Consider the following 4889-nt stretch of genomic DNA (forward strand, 5'->3'; position numbering starts at 1 on the left):
TGCTCTTGTGCTTTTTGACTCGGGTGCGAGTTGGTCCTTTGTGTCTTAGTCCTCCGGTAAGAGTTTTGGTATGTATATTGGAGAGTTGGAGTGCCTATTGCGATTTACCATCGTTATTGATCACAAGGTTTTTGTTGGATTAGTGTCTATGTCCGTAACTATATTTGGTATGTATTTGACCTGGTTGTGTACGGTCCTTTTGGGTTGCCTTCACCAAAGCAACTTGACAAGGTTATTTAGGAAAGTGAGAGGATATTATGGTTTATTAATATATTATAAGAATAATATATTAAATGAGAAATCATATTTATTTAATTAGTATTAGTCATAAATTAATTAGGAATTAATTTGGTGACTAAAAGAGATTAATTAAATAAAGGGGCATAAACTGTCAAATGTGTGATAGTTGATTTTTGGACTAGGAAACCTAATGGACTAAGGGGGAACAAAATTATGATGAAGGATCATCATATTTTTGTCCAAGGGCCTTATTCCAAAAGGTTCCTTGGGCTGCTTGGTGGCTAAGTTATCCATTAGGGTTTAGACTGAAACCCTAGTTGCCTACGATATAAATAAAGGCCCTTGGATGCAATTTTTGGATGCTTGACTCCAAGAGAAACCCTAGGGCCGATTTTTAGTGTTCTTCCTTCTCTCTCTTAATAGCCTTCTTTCTTGTGGGGTTTGTGAACCATTAAAGGAGTTACAATTATGACTCTAAGCTCAAGATCAAGAAGATTCAAAGGATTCTAAGCAATTTGAAAGAGCTAAACACTTAAATCTGTTCCTATAATGTTAATTTCAAATTATACATGTTATATGTAAGGTTGTCTTGGATCCATTGCATTTACAATAGAGAAACCTAGAGCCAAGCATTAGGGTTTGTATGAGCACATAGGATTGTTCTTATGCCTAAAACCCATCAGTGGTATCAGAGACTAGATTGGTTTCTGTTGTATGTGATGCTTTAACTGTTTAATTGCTGAAAATCATTTTTCTTGCCTCTTCCCAACTCAACTCGGCGAGTCAGTATCTGGACTTGACGAGTTGGCCCGACTCGGCGAGTCAAGGACTGACTCGGCAAGTCTGTGCATCAAGCAAAGGATATTTCGGGACTTTGTTGCTGTTTTGTTATGGGATTAATTCCTAAATCGTTTTTTGAAGATAAAATCCGAAATTTATTGTATTTGAATGATTATCCCTACCAAAACAATTGATAATTTCAAATCTTTTGAATAATAGTTTGTTTATAAGATAAATATGGATTATCAGAATTATTTGGTAATTATCTTGTAATTAAAATTGGATTAGGTCAAATATGGATAATTATGAAATTAATTGTCTAATTTAAATTATTTGTTATTTGATCCCTTGAAATTGCCATATTTATTCTTATTTTTAGGCAAAATTTAAGTACATTTATATATATATATATATATATATATATATATATATATATATATATATATATATATATATATATATATATATATTTTGGTCATTTACATAGAATTGTGATACTTATACGGATAAAATATTATTTGCAGCCAAAATAAAGCATTTTCGAAGAGAGGTACCAAAAGTGACAGTTTATGGAACATTGGAGGCTTGGAGTACAAAAGGTAAAGAAGACCACGGAACTTACCAAAACCACGACGTGTCAGAGACAACCACAACGTGGCATGCGTATTCTAGAAGATAAGATTACGTGAAGAAGGAGTCCTTGCCCGATATGGATAACTTGGAAACCACGATGTGGCAGAGATAACCACGACGTGGCACGGGATTTTTTAGAATCTATATATACTCTTGGCCATTACGAAGAGAAGGACTTTTTGGTGGCTTAGAGGGGTTCCTGGAGATGAAATTCAGAGGAGAAGAAGATCTGAAAGCTGGTTTCAACACCAAGGAAGTAGAAGTACATAAATTAATTCATAGTTTGGTACACTTTAACATGTTTTGGATTATAGTATTCGTTTGTTTAGCTGTTAATATGTCCAGCTAAATCTAGGTGCTTCTATTAGCTAGATGAAGCTGGAACTCATGTTTTAAGGCATTAGATTTAACTTTAATTGTTGGTGATATGCTTGTGTTGATTGATTTTACCTAGCATGCTTGAATTAGTTATTTGATTGCTTTGAATTCTTGTTCTGTGTAGTTAGTGAACACAATTCTGCATGAACTTGAATACCTAATAATATAGTGAACACTAGTTATTGGAGCTAAGATCAAACCAATCTTAGATTAGTAATTGAATAACTAAATTAAGTTGTGTTAGAGAACTCATATTATGACTGTAATTGTGTTTTGATTAATCAATTTTCATGGTTCCAATTTTATTTAATAATTGATTCTGTGTTAACTATTTTATGAACATAAATAGAATTACATGAATTGATTAATAATTAGTAGATTTAGAACTAGATTACTAATACTTTCTTAATTGGTCACCAACAGTAATAGTTATAGCTAATGTATAACCATTGAGTGAAAGTGGATTCGAACTAACAGAAGTGTTTTGTTTATTGATTAAGTTTTTGTTAAAGAATTAAGTTCATCTAAACTTGCAAAATTAGATAAAAACCCTTTTAGCTTGTTAATAATTAGATTAATTTAGTAGTAAATAAAGTAATTAATAACACCGTTCCCTATGATCGACACCCGACTTACCTAAGCTATACTGTAATCTGACTAGGTACACTTCCTATAAGTGCATAGTTAGTCTAAGTTTGTTAGGTTATAAATATTAAAATTATTGGGTACTTCCGTGCACATCAACTTTTTGGCACCGTTGCCGGGGAACGGCTTAGTTTATTAGTTTATTTATTTGCATTAGGTTAATCGATCCTTTTGGTGGGGTAAAACCCGCAAAAAGTTAATTTCCAGCAAGGTTTAATTTTTTTTTTCAGCTATAGAGTCCACAACGTGGCCAGATAAGTGCCACGACGTGGTTTCTGAGAATTTTAGTTTTTGTTTTAGTTCTCAGTTTATTTTTCTATTTTAGTTCAATTTTACGTTTTTATCCTTTTTTTGCAGGTGTTCATGACCAGATGCACTAATACACCTTTGGTGCCACCACTTGAAGATCCCGAGTCTACACTTCACGAAAATAAGAACAAGAACGCGAAGGAAAATCACACGCCAAAGAAGACACCATTGCAAGAACTAAAATCAAGATTTTCAAGGAAGTCGGGAAAGAAGACAGGAGAGTCCAGTTCAATCCCAAAGGATAAGGGCAAAGTTGAAGAACTTGGTCTAGTCCCTAATCCACACGAGTCAGAATACGATTCAGACCCATAATTTGAAATATTTGCAAGTGAACCCGAGAACGAGCCGGAAAACCAAATGGAAAACATTGAGGAGATGTCCATGGGAGCTTACAAGAAGCAGATCTGAGAAGATGTGGGTCCCGGTTTAGTCCAACCCGCAATACCCGCCACTGCCACATTCGAGCTGAAGGGGCACATCTTGACTGCATTGAAGGATATCCCATTTTATGGGAAGGATCATGAGGATGCTTTTAAGCATCTTGATGAAGTCAATGAAATTGCAGATTACTTCAATGTCCTAAATTTCAATAGAAACACCATCTTGCTTAGAATGCTTCCCATTACTTTTAAGGGAGCTGCTAAAGAATGGTTAAAATCACTTCCACCGGGTACGATCACCACTTGGGGTCAAATGCGTGAGCAATTTCTTGACCAGTTTTGCCCACCATCCAAGATAGCTAAACTCAAGAAGGCAATAGTCAACTTTGAACAACAGCCGGGGGAGTCATTATACGAAGCATGGGAGCGGTACAAAGGCTTGATCAGAAATTGCCCTCAACATGATTTTATTGTTCAACAAGAGATGTCGTGCTTCTATGATGGGGTCAATGTTATGACAAGACAACTCCTTGATTCTCAAGAACCTTTGCCAAAGAAAAATCCAAGAGAGGTCAAGGAGCTGATTAAAGAATTCGCAAAGCACTCTCGTGAGTACCACAACCCTAGGCAAGATGGAATCAAAGGTAGTGGAAGTGCACAAATTGAAGAAATAGCAGCTATGATGGCTATGCTAAATAATATGGACCGGAGGCTAACCCAAATGGACCAATCAATTCATGCTATAAGAGTTGGTTGCGAGCGGTGTAATGGTCCACACTTGACCAAGGACTGCAATTTAAATGAGTTTGGGAATAGAAAAGCTCAAGTGTGCTACTCGAGTGGGGACAAGTATGATGAAGACTGGAGGAAACCAAAGAAAGAGTGGCTGCCATGTGAAGAATATAAGAAGAAAAAAAGAAGAGAAGTATAGGCAGACAGGCGGAGGCTTCTACCAAAAGGAGCAGCCACCAGCTGAGAGGAAACCTGATCTAGAGACCATGTTAATTAAGTTTATGGAAGCTTCAGAAAAGAGACATGAGGCTACTGATTCTGCAACAAAGAACTTTGGTAAAGAATCATCATGCATTGATGGTAGAACAACAAGCTTTAATAAAAAATCAACAAGCCTCCATTAATAATCTTGAAGTGGAACTTGGTCAACTAACTACTTTGGTTCATGAAAAGCTGTTCCCGAGAAATCCTGAAACGAAGGCCCAATCTCATGTAATGGCCATACATACTGAAGAAGAGGCAATCTATGAGTTCCTAGAAGCATTAGAAGAAGAACCACAACAGCTTGATCCAAATCCAAAAAAGCCAAAGCTTGAAAATGAAATTGCAACTGAAACACCTGTACCACGGCGTGGCACTTATCGGGCCACGTCGTGGCCCTTGTCTGAACAGAAAGTTTCTGAGCCTGTCTCGGTTTATAGACCACCTTTACCATTCCCATCTCGAGCGCATCTCAGTCCACTGGAAAGGGAACATCTGGAATTAATTCAACAAATAAAGGGTATTCCTATT

General features: G+C 36.3%; 1 non-coding gene across 1 annotated transcript; it reads right to left on the reverse strand.

The window, feature by feature from the left end:
- Positions 1-3726: 3726 nt before the first annotated feature.
- LOC145055861 (small nucleolar RNA R71) lies at positions 3727-3833 on the reverse strand. The gene has a single exon (XR_013685410.1). It is a non-coding gene; the product is annotated as a small nucleolar RNA R71 (small nucleolar RNA).
- Positions 3834-4889: the final 1056 nt, after the last annotated feature.

Source organism: Lactuca serriola, chromosome 5 (genome assembly GCF_051521515.1).
Source record: "Lactuca serriola cultivar US96UC23 chromosome 5, Lser_US96UC23_V15, whole genome shotgun sequence".
Classification (NCBI taxonomy): domain Eukaryota; kingdom Viridiplantae; phylum Streptophyta; class Magnoliopsida; order Asterales; family Asteraceae; genus Lactuca; species Lactuca serriola.